At 39.1% G+C, this 12676-nt stretch overlaps 1 protein-coding gene across 11 annotated transcripts in view; it reads left to right on the top strand.

The window, feature by feature from the left end:
* The window catches only part of NELL1 (neural EGFL like 1), a 411949-nt gene that overhangs the window by 221696 nt on the left and 177577 nt on the right, over window positions 1-12676 (top strand). The gene's annotated exons all lie outside the window — the stretch shown is intronic.

Below are 12676 nucleotides of genomic sequence, written 5' to 3'. Positions count from 1 at the left end.
GTACCTGCTTTTTAAAATCCTGTCCCAGGTATCTCAGTCAAACTCCAGTTTAGGGGAGTACATTCTGCATATATAAAAGTCTCTCTCTGTGTCCACCTGTACTATCAAAAAGCTGCAACGTTATGTCCCAGTTCCTGAAAGGACTTAAACACATCCTAAAGTTCATCCTTCTTCTGGAAAACATTCAAATATATGCTTAACTATAAGCATATGTATAAAATACATCAAAACGTTTAGTGACATTTAAGGTTGTATTGGGACACATCCCACCAATTCAAAACCTGACAGGCATGGAAATAATAAGTTAAGGGAAAAGTCGTCTGCAATCTTTACCACTTTCACATTGCCCACAATGCTGTCAACGCTCACTCCAATACTCCGCAAGGCTTTCATTCCGACAGATGCCAAAAATAATATATGCCTGAGTTCATCAGACTTGCACTCTAACACAAAACCTTAAAAGTATCTACAGATACTTTTCAGATCAACAGATTGGCAATCTGATGGTCACACATTCCATATTTTTGGGAAGTGATTCTGTCTTAATATTGCTGAGAGGTCTCTGTTACTCTTAAGCTAGAGTGCAAATTTGATGAAGTTGGGGTATATGCTGCTTTTTGAAGTTTGCTTCAGGTAGAAGTGAAAGCCTTATGGAGTGTTGGCGTGAGACAATGCAGTGAAAAACTAAAGGCGGCGGGCGGGGTCCTTTTTTAAAAGAACTCTTATTAACCCAATTTTCATCAGATCACCATGAAAAATGTGTCAAAGTTTATGTTGTGTGTTTTACTTTTATCTCTTGAGATTCCTACTAAATAAAGGTTTAAAGCTCCTGTTAAACTGAAAACTTCTGACTCAATCTTAATGATGGAGTTGAAACCAACAACTCCATAATAGGTAAAGCTTATTTCATATTACCCTTTACTTTCCTTTGGTAATACAGAATGAAAATATTTGAACCATCTTGTGTTGTATATTTTTACAACACATGGTCAAAATAAAATGGTTTCCTAAGTTGTAATGGTAACAGACACATTTCTGTAACATGTGAATTAGGCAGTTGTAATTGGAAGACACCATCTCAGTTTGCTGAATTGTGTCATTACCTCTGATTTACTAATTGCACCTGATTCTCCTCAGCGTTTAAATTTACAGTATGTCTGACACGATTTTCATCAGAACCCTGCTTTCTACTTCCTCATGCTGATAGCTGTTTAGGTGTTGTGAGGAGGAAAGATTTTATGTATTAGATTTTCCGTGATTAAGGCAGGTGACACCTTCATTGTCCTGTCCTCTTTTTTAGCACTCCTTTTGATTAATACAATTCTTTTAGTTGACGGTTGGCTTACCTAGCTGGAACTGTGCATTTGCTCTCCTGTTTAATATGTTAAACTGAATTCCAAGACTCAAGGTATATTTACATTCAAGCTGGGGGGTAGATGAACGTGTGCTACCTTTGATTGTGCTGGTGCACTAAAAGTAGAAGCGAAGCCATGGTGGTGCAGCCGGTGGGATGGGCTAGCTGACCCCAGTACAGTCCTTTCTGTGATAGCTAGCTCCTCCCACCATCCATGCTGCTTGGTTACACTTCTACTTTTACTGTGCTAGCTTGATGAAAATGAGCATGTGTACATCTGCCCAAGCTGTAAATTAAATGCAGAAGTATCCTTAGATTGTTCTCTCTACAAGACTCAATATTCTACGTTCACAATAAAAAAGCAATAATTACACAAAAAATGCAGACAGACTGATTTTGGGATAATCACAAATAATAGTTTGTGGTTCTGTGCTTTTGGGATTTTTTTTTTTTTGGTAGGGCTAATTCCTGATTCCATTAAAGTCAGTTGCAAAACTCTGATTTACCTTAATGTGATCAGACTGTAGACCATAGAGAATGATAAGCCAACCTTCCTGTGTACTGATTAATCAAATGATTTGTAGAGAAGGGGGAGTTTACTTTCTAAATATTATCTCCAAAACCAACTGTGCTAATAATGAATATAATACTTAGCTCTTAAATGGAATGTTCTCATCCATAGATCTCGAAGCCCTTTACTAAAGACAGTAAGCATAATTATTTGTTTTACTGACAGTGAAATACAGGTAGGATAAGGTGACTTTCACAAGACCACAAAAGACAAGAAAGGAATCTCTTTACTTCCAGACCTGTCCTCTAGACATTGTACAATATAGCCATAACATATCATACATAAAGGATACAGAATGTATCTGATTATCTAAAAGTATGAAATTACTAAGCAAATTAATACGAAATATTAGTTGTAAATGTCCAGAAATTGACACCAATCATTCTTAAATCTTCATGTTTATAAGTCTCGTCAGTCTGTGCCACAGTTCTACAATATTCAGCACTGTGGATGTTTCCCCTCTTTCCATTGTTAAACTTTTGGCAGTTTTTTTGTTTTGTGCCTTGGTAACTTTGTGGTAGATAATTGATATCTCTTAGTGCAGTGTAAACCCTATTTACTGAACTGAGATTAATTAAAACTCTTGGCCAAGTTAAACTCCCCAGGGTTGCACTGTCTGTAGAGTGAAGATTTGCAGAAGCAGAGCTTCAGCCCAGGGCTGGCAGCTCCTCTGTAGCTTGGTTCTTGTGAAGTTTAGGAATTCCTCCGGATCTTTAGCTTCTAAATTCTGAAGGGCTCGATTTAGGTGCCAACAAAGTGCCTAAGCGCTATGTAGCTCAGTATTTAAGCTCTGCAGGTCTGGAGCTACCTGGCAGCCGCCTCCTTTACTGAGGCCAGGTGTACACCAGAAAGAGTTTGCTGGCATAGCTGTATTGGCAAACCTCCCTAATAGAGAAGGAGAGTATTTTTTCCAGTATAGCTTATACCAGTTCCCCAAATGAAGTAAGCTATACTAGTAACAGGGCCTTTTTTGCCAGTTTAACTGCCTCTATACCATTTTGCTGGTGTAAAAATGTCATGAAGAATCACACCCCTCACCAATACTGAAACATTCCCTAGGATACAATCTGGACTATTGAACAGCTGTGTCCCCTCAGTTCTCCAACCTAAAGTGACTTTTACACTGCTTCACTGTGAGAGCAACAACTACTGATCTGCCCGCATAGAGCCTCAAGCATATAAGTCACTCCCAGCTATACTGTATGAGTGTTATAGCCAGCCACCAATGAATTACACTGCAGGAGACGCCAGGAAACTGCCAGTCCCAGACTTCTCCCCAGAAATGTTTGTCTTACATTGCCTAGCATGCTCCTGGACAACACAAACTCATATGCAGTCTTCTGAGTAGCAGCCGTGTTAGTCTGTATTCACAAAAAGAAAAGGAGTACTTGTGGCACCTTAGAGACTAACAAATTTATTAGAGCATAAGCTTTCGTGAGCTACAGCTCACTTCATAGGATGCATTTGGTGGAAAAAACAGAGGGGAGATTTATATACACACACACAGAGAACATGAAACAATGGGTTTATCATACACACTGTAAGGAGAGTGATCACTTAAGATAAGCCATCACCAGCAGCAGGGGGGGGAAAGGAGGAAAACCTTTCATGGTGACAAGCAAGGTAGGCTATTTCCAGCAGTTAACAAGAATATCTGAGGAACAGTGGGGGGTGCGGTGGAGGGGAGAAATAACATGGGGAAATAGTTCTACTTAAGTAATTACAAGTAAATATGCATAAAATTCAGACATGGTCAGACACACAAAAAAAAGTTTCAGAGTAGCAGCTGTGTTAGTCTGTATTCACAAAAAGAAAAGGAGTACTTGTGGCACCTTAGAGACTAACAAATTTATTAGAGCATAAGCTACAGCTCACTTCGTGAGCTACAGCTCACTTCATCGGATGCATTTGGTGGAAAAAACAGAGGAGAGATTTATATACACACACAGATAACATGAAACAATGGGTTTATCATACACACTGTAAGGAGAGTGATCACTTAAGATAAGCCGTCATCAGCAGCGGGGTGCGGGGGGCGGGGGAAGGAGGAAAACCTTTCATGGTGACAAGCAAGGTAGGCTAATTCCAGCAGTTAACAAGAATATCAGAGGAACAGTGGGGGGTGGGGTGGGAGGGAGAAATACCATGGGGAAATAGTTTTACTTTGTGTAATGACTCATCCATTCCCAGTCTCTATTCAAGCCTAAGTTAATTGTATCCAGTTTGCAAATTAATTCCAATTCAGCAGTCTCTCGTTGGAGTCTGTTTTTGAAGCTTTTTTGTTGAAGGATAGCCACTCTTAGGTCTAACACCTAACTTAACAAGCTAAGTGAATTCAAAGCAAAGAATCTCTCTCACTACATGCAGTAGCAGTCTTAATGGCTGGAATCCTTCCAGCCAGGACCTCTTCCCCCAGATCAATGTAATTTCCTTGTCCTTAAGATGGTGGTGTTGCTGTGAGTAGAGATGGAGAGAGAGATATTTTAGGGGGCCTCCATTCTCCTTTCTTAGAGCTCTTTTTTTCCTTTGAAAATCATCTCCAGCTGAGGTTCAGGAGACATCCAGTCTGTGGAGATGGGAACTTCAGCTGTTCATTGCCAAGATGTAAATTTCTCGGTCACATCCTTTTCCTGCCAAAGAATGGCTGCTTAACCAGGTTGATCGTCCATTTGATTTTATGGACACCTAGTTGAGGCCTCAGTTTGCATTTTGTCTCTGAGGAACTGGTTTGTGCCTGCTTTTCTAAACACGAGCATGTCGCAGCAATGTCTTACAGTAGTATTTAACAATGTTGCCGCACATATTTTATCAGGACAATAATGATCAGCAAATTGAGTTTTCAGATGATACTTCACAAGGCATACATTGTACAAAATCCATTATAGTTTTGTAAAAAGGATGAGCATAAGGATGCAGACTGTCACAGATACTATTATAGTGGGAAATGTTTTTAGTGTAGATCTGGTCTGAGTTGAATTCGATCTTCCATACACACAATTTCACACACCTTTTGCTGTCCCAAAGTGTAAAATTAGGTTTCCATAGAGAGAATGACTTAGTTTTCTTACATAGTTTTGATCTCAGGAGAAGTACGCTAAGGTTTGATTTTTTTTCAGCCCTGTTTGGAAATAATAATAGATTTAATTTCAAGCACCTTAAGAATGAGGAGGGTCCCTTTAATTGAGGGCCCAGTTCTAATGAGGGCCCTGTTGTCTTGTCACCAAATCTTTTTACAAGATTATTGCTTTTTAAAATCAGGGAGCAATAAAGCACTGGAGAGGATTCTGCAAATTATTCTAAAACCTGCAAAGTCTGAAACACAAAAAATTTCCCCAAACTCCAGTGAAAATAAGCGTCTGACTTAAACTGAGGAATTTATCAATTTTATTGCACATTTCACCACAGGAACATTCGCTTTCTAAGGGCTCATTTCAGAATTTCATTAAATATGTCAGTGCTGTTACTGTACCAGTCACTGGTATACATATCATTCACATTAAATGTCAGAAGAAAACTGATGCTATGAGTGTTAACACCAATAACCCAGTAGCTATTCTTCTATATTAATAAAAAGATTGGGAGCAGATCTGTGGGACAAAGTGATAAAGGATGAGAAAATCAATCAACTGTATTTTAAGAAAGAAGGGAAATAAAAGGGCAAAAAAAGTCCACATGAGAAAATAAAAGGGAAATGGCACATGAATTACACCGCCACTGACTCTATCTTTAACTAGAGCTTAAAGCAAAGCCCCTTCTAATCAATGGTGATCTTTGCACTGACTTCAGTGGACTCTGGATCAGGCCCCTAGTGCTCAAAATTTAACAGTATCCTGAAGGCCAAATTTTCAGAAGTATGGCCCTCACATTCTGTTGTCTCACCCCTTCCCCGCGTATGCATACAACTAGTAGTTACTTAAGCAATTAAGATACATATCAAAATGTTTTCTATTTGCCGATTCTACCTGCAGAATCCAAATTTGGGCATGCTAACAGGCATTTGCTCATACAGAATGGATAATGGCACATAAATATCCATTTGCATACATAATGGGTGCCTCAAATTGCAGGCATAAATTAGGATTTTTCAGGGGCCAAGTGATTCAGCAGATGTTTTGGGAACAATTTAGAAGCCCATATTTGAAAATTTGGCATTTGATACTAAAATATCAGGTAGAATATATTCATAATGAACAATAATTTCCTAGTACCAGATTGATGAGTTACCATGAACCCTGTGTAAGGGATATTATGTAGATGCCTTGCAGGTGACCATGGACTGAATTGTAATCCAATCTTGACTAGATAGCTTGTAGTAGATAAGCCTGTCCTAAAATTACTTTTCCTAGTCTATACAATGTCTCACACAGTCACAGTTCAGTCCCACAGAGGGTCAGCAAGCTGTGTCAGCCCACAGCCCTTTACACGCCACAGTTTACTTTGCTAGCCAGTGAATTTAGGGGGATAAAGCCAGACCTCTGCTCACTCTCTGTTCTCCCACACTCCGTCCACCTGTACCAGATGGGATATAGCAGCCCTGCAGAGGCTGCTCTCTCCTCTGCAAAGGTGCCCAATAATGGTCACAAGTGGACCCATAATACAGAAGGTGAATGAAGTACAAACAGATACAAATAAGTATCATCTAACACCACCCCAAAAATCAGACTGTTTCTCCTCATCACTGTTCAATATTTGACTTCTGTGTAAAAATAGACACAAGGCGAAATTTTGGCATGGAAAATCAAATAACTGCTGAAGAAGAGGTTACTCACCTTTAGCAATTTTTATAAAGTTGTGCAGCAAAGCAGATTTCATGGCACAGAGTATGATTTAAGATTGTCCATGTGATAAGGACAAACCCGGGGATATGTACCGCTGTCCTGTATTTTGAGATGCCCATTGCATTAGGTGCTCAGAGCAAAATGTCTTATGGTTATTGATAGGAAAGAAAAGGTATTTATGTGAAGATCTGGTATATTAGTTATTTCAGGTAAATAAGAAATTTGAGTTTCGTGATTTGCGCTCATTATACATGGTATAAAAATAATATATAACTTTGCTGGGTTATTCTCACCTCTGGTTATGCATATACTGGGCCAATGGAGCCTGTTTTGTTTTTATTGCTAAGGGAAAATGAGGGAGCCTGGATTGCTCAGAGCATTGGCAATGGGATAGGAAGGCTTTTAGCTCTAGGTCACCAGTTAAAGCCCAGTTCAAGACGGTGGTGACCAAAACCCATTACCATCTGCTGGCTGTGAAGTGACCTGTGTGAAATGAGTTGGTAGTCTCAGTCCAGTTCCTCCTGGATGTGTCCACACCACTGATATCACCATTAAACTTGGCATTAAGTGTCTTGAATTGAATAAGTGTGAGGAGACAACACTGCTCTTTCACGGTTAGATTTGGTTCATCTGGGTCCAGATTGGGTCATACTGGTAACTCAGATTGGGCAAGATTGCACTGCCTCCATCCACATTACCCTGTTGTGTGACTAAATAGAGGGCATCAGTTTTCAGAAGGTCTAGAACCTTTCACGAGCACATATAAATTCACAAGAGTAAGAGGAAGAAGTATGTATGTACGTATGTATGTACATATATTTATGTTTAGAGTAAGAGATAAATCCTTGGAATAATCTCTCACTTTGCATGTATTTTCCAAATCTATTTCTAAGGCCCTCTTGACTCTACAAATACTTCTGGAAAAAGAATCTCTGTATAATGTGCTGCTTTGGGCAAGTAACATCCATTTGGATATAATCCCCTCACACTCTTCTTACTACGCATTCCCAGCTGAATGCAGCATAATATTCAGGGCATTTTTCAAGTGGTAAAATATACACCTCAGTGAGAGGACCTAGTTTTGTAGCTTTTCACCAAAATTAGGCCAGAAAAGTTGAGAGATGGGGGATGTGAAAGGGAAATGGGTGGCCCAAATATTGCTGACTTCTTTGGTCTTTGTGAGGTTTTGTTTGCCTTATCCAATTTACGCTTTTCATTGGTGTTATTTGCTGTCAACAGTGTTATATATTTATGATAAAGAAAGAAAACTCAGTTGGAGCAGATAATGCTTTGATGTATGCAAAATACTGTATTGCTGTCACCTACAAGCCCGTTACCCTAATTCACATAAAGTTTCCTGTTTTGAAAAAATGCTAAAGATCTGTTTAAAATCTAAATATACGAGTCCACAGGAAAAGATTCCAAACTCTGATATGCCCAAGAGGGCATTGTGGAACATATTGCTGTCATTAATTAATATTAGATGTTCGATCTTTCATAGTGAATTTTTCTGATGAGATGTATTAATGACAAGACTTACCTATAAGGTTTAGTTCTTGTCTGGACCATAGCTGCCCACTACCTAAAATCTCACTCATTTATTGTTTTAATGCGCATTTGCACAGTGAGTGATTTTTACATGACTGGCTGTAGAATATACTTGTTGAGTAAGTGGAATTGTGGGGAACCACATGGTGTATATTTAGCTATTCAATCAAGCCAGGCTCGGTCAGAATTCCTCCAGGGGGTTGCACTTATGTGTGGCAGTTGCATCATCTTTGGCTCCATGCCTGTCCAGCTATTTCATGGTGATTGGGGATTACCTGTCTCTTTGCTTTTTCAGGTATCTAGGGTGGTTGGGGTGCTAATAAGAAACAGGACCTGTACTCGCCCTCCACATTGTGGTTAGGTCTTCCATGGAGCTCAGAGAAAGGGTTGACACTTCATTTGTCCCTCAGTCCCCCATTTGTATTCTTACAGAGGTACCAGACAGACACAACCTGTCTTAAATCTGTTCTTAATACTTAAGCTGTTTCGAGCTACTGTGTAAGATGTAGTACTACTTTCTTTGAGGCTAAATGTCATATTCAACTTGCTATCTACTTGAAGGTAAATATTGGTGAATTAATTTTCCTTCTTACATGATTATTATTTATATGAGGGAATGTAGTGTTGAAAAATAAGACTCTCCTCTTGGATGTTAGAAGATGCCCCAAAGTGTACTAATAATCAAGATAAATGGTTAATTTCATTAGGGGGCTTTCTATGTGTGCGGTAGAAATATCTACAGCAGAGATCTGTAACTACTCTGCATAGCATTATATATCTCTAATGGTACATAAACAACTTTAGTTTTCCCAAACCTATAGTGTTATCTTTGTACATTTCTGTTCAGGTTCATGCTATCTCTGTTGCCTGAGCCAGGTCGTTAACCAGGGCTGACTTTCCAGTGACAGCATTTTCAAATGGAAGTTTTCGGTGGGGATTTTACTCACTTTATGGGTATACAGTGGGCTTTGACTTTGGGAACAATAAAGACAGGAGAGTGAACATTCTTCCTCAGAAATATTTTTGTAAAATAAGTCTAATTTCTTGGAAGTAGTTTTTCAAGGATACATGAAAGCAGGAGTGCATCCCTAGCCAATGGCCAAAGGGAGAATATGCCATTTTTGTCTTTGCTTCTTCACAAACTATCCAGCTGCAAATATGAACTGAGAAAATACCGGGCTTGTAAAATAATCCTCTTGTGGATTTTGGGAAAGGTCATGAAAGGTTTTGAAATTCTAGGAGACTTTTACTGACAACAAACAGCTTAGTAATAAATTATTAGTTTGTCAATTTTGGTTGTGGCTGGCTGGAGAGGCAGGAGGGAAATGTGAGGGGTTCTTTCTGCTCAGTGATACAACAAGGAAGAAGTAAAAAAGCAGAAGGTAAGCCAGCAGCAACCACTTGATTCTCAGATTTACACCAATAAAGTAATAATAAGAATACTCTAATCATCTACAGTATCTTACATGTGAGCATTTCAAAACAGCGTACTATTGTTAGTTAATCCTCAGAACATTCCTGTGAGATAAGTAGTAGTATCCCCATTTTACAGAAGGAAAAAATGAGGCAAGCCTCTAGTACAGGTGAGAATGTAATCCACATCTCCTGACTCAGGGCTACTAGGCCACACTTCTTCCCCATTATAGATTAGTATATATTATTTAAACACAAGATGTATAAGACCCAAAATACAACCTCCAGGGATTTCATAAAGAAATTAAAATGTCTATAAGGACAAAGTATTATTATAATGATTATTATTGCTCTTGAATGGTTACTGTTTCTTGAAATGTATATTAATACTTCAGGGAAATTTCAACTTAGGAAATCAGTAAATCACATCTCTCATTGTCTCTGTTCCCAGTTAGCTAGCCATGCTCCCATTGGTTATGTCTATACTGCTGTTAGACAGCCCTGGCTGGCCTGTGCCAGTAGACTTGGGCTTGAGCTCACAGGGCTCAGTCTGTAGGGCTGTTTAATAGCAGTGTAGATTTCTGGGCTCAGGCTGGAGTGTGGACTCTAGGACCTTATGAGGTGGGAGCATCCTAGAGCTCGGGCTGTGGCCTGAGCCCAGAAGTCTAAACTGCAGTTAAACAGCCCCTAGCCCAAACCCGCTGAGCCTGAGTCAGCTGATCCAAGCCAACCATGGGATTTTTAATTGCAGTATAGACACACCCTTTGTCTGCTGCTAGCTCTTTCACCGACTTCAACTTTTGTCAATATTTCATAGTAAATCAGGGATGGATGAAACCAGTCAGGTAAAATAGTGACCACCACCCCACATATACGATCCCTATACCTACCCTGAAAATTCACACTTTTTGAGATTATATTTTTTTATTTTTACATGCCCCTTTCTGCGCTTCTGGGTTCCAGCTAAAAGTGTAATTGCCAAAATAAGACAACAAGTAGTGACTCCGAATTCTCTTACCACAGATCTTTTGTTTTCTTTTTAATTTCTTTCTTTTTCAGGGTCTTCACATTCAATCTTGGGTTGCCATCTTGTCTTGTAATTTTCCCCTTCTGACTCTGAATTCCACTCAGCTCACTGAACCAATGATTCAGCATGGTGTTAAATGGCCCCAAGTGCTGGAGGAGGTGTCTTTTGAATGAATTGCTAAACTAAGCCATTTGTCGCAAAACACTTGCAATAATTAAAAATATCATGGCAATTTCTTGCAAGAGTAGCAGTGCTAATCCTGGTCAGTCTGATTTGTCTTCTGTTCTGCTTCTTTGAAATTCCCTCTGTAGATTTATTTCACTTTTTACAGACACTGATGTAGGTTTTTGGGCTACAACTAAGCACTAGAGAGTTTTGCTAATACACATTATGAATCATGCCAAGGTGAGGCCTTAGGGGAATTTCTCATTAATGCTATTTTTTAAAAAAACACTACCGCTCTTTGGTGAAACCTTAAAAGGAGGAGGGAAACATAACCAAAGTAGGATACGGACAGGGTCTTAAGCATTTTTCCTTTTCTCACAGGTTAATGTGTTTGAAATAAAAGACTTTTATTAACCTGACAGAAGATCAATGCTGACTCATTCTCACTAGGGCTGAGCTAACTCTTCTGTAGCCTTGGCTACACTAGGGAATTTTTTTTAAAAATTCCCACCATTGCAGCTGTTCCACTGTTATCAATTTTGGAAATTCTTGCATGGACAAGGATCCCTTAGTGGCATTGTGTTAGCAATACTGGGTTCTCTTGTATAGGGCAGTTTCCCATGGCCAGAACCATTGTTAACACCGTGCCAATTAAATTTCTCAGAACATATCTAATTGACATAAATGTTTAAAAAAAGGCTGCCGCTATGAAACCTTGTCTACATTAGAACTCCTATTGTTGTAAACACCTGGAAGAGCTCCGAAGGGGTTAAGTTTTTGTATGTTTTGGCAAACCCAAGTTTTTCCCTTAAGATGGGATATTGTTTTTACTGTAAATGGTGCGAGGGGAATCTATTTAGATTGTCAGTTCTTTAGGGCAGGGTTGATTTTATTATGCGTGTGTATAGTGCCTAGCACAATAGGGCGCTTGTGTTTCTGGTGCTACTGAAATACGGATCAATAATTACAGCAACTTTCCTCTGTAGGTGAGATTTAGGGGGAAATGTTTTTTAAAAAAGAAAATATGTTTTAAGAATAGAATGGGCTAATCACCTTCAGGGGTGGTCAGAGGATTACTCCTATAAAAGCTTCTCCTTAGTCTGCCACAATGGGCTGAGCTGTGTGTGGTGCTTTTCTTAATTGAGATAGAAGTTGCAAGAACTAGGCTGCTGCATAGTTTCCTTTGAGTTCAAGAAGAAAAGTTCATAGTGCCCAGGAAGGAGCCTAACATTCAGAATATCTAAGGGTCTGAAAAGTAGAGAGTAGCTAAAGTGAATTCTGCAGCCGAGCAAGGGACCAGTATAAACTAAAGAGCATAAACATAAGTCTGAATTTATCAGCTGACGCCAGATACATTTTTTTATGTATGCATTTTCTGTTTTAAATAAGTGAGAAGGGAAGAACAAAATATCCCTATGATACTCCTTTGAAAAATTATGTAAATCTCATATCACTTAGCTATCGAATGTGTTTGGAAACATTATATACCCAATACATAATGTGCAAAGACATATTTATGCTCTTTTAAGAACATCTATTCTAGCGGAGCCCTTACAATCCGTTACTCAGACCATTTGAGTTATCCTGAAGTACAGTGTCAACCTGGAATTTGGGAGAGTCTGTTTATAAGACTTAACACTGTTTCCCACTAGAGGGTACCTTTCAGCTACGACTGTCCTTTAAGAGAAGTTCATAAAGAGTAACTTGACTTTTGTATTAGCAACAATAATGACAAATACTAGCAAGAAGCATTTCAATTTCTGCTTTGTAGTTGCACCCATTTTCTTGCACCCATAGCTATGCTTTCTGGAAGCATCATT

The sequence above is a fragment of the Dermochelys coriacea genome, chromosome 6 (genome assembly GCF_009764565.3).
Source record: "Dermochelys coriacea isolate rDerCor1 chromosome 6, rDerCor1.pri.v4, whole genome shotgun sequence".
Classification (NCBI taxonomy): Eukaryota; Metazoa; Chordata; order Testudines; family Dermochelyidae; genus Dermochelys; species Dermochelys coriacea.
The sequence above is the reverse complement of the archived record's forward strand: the minus strand, read 5'-3'. Positions and strand labels throughout refer to the sequence as shown.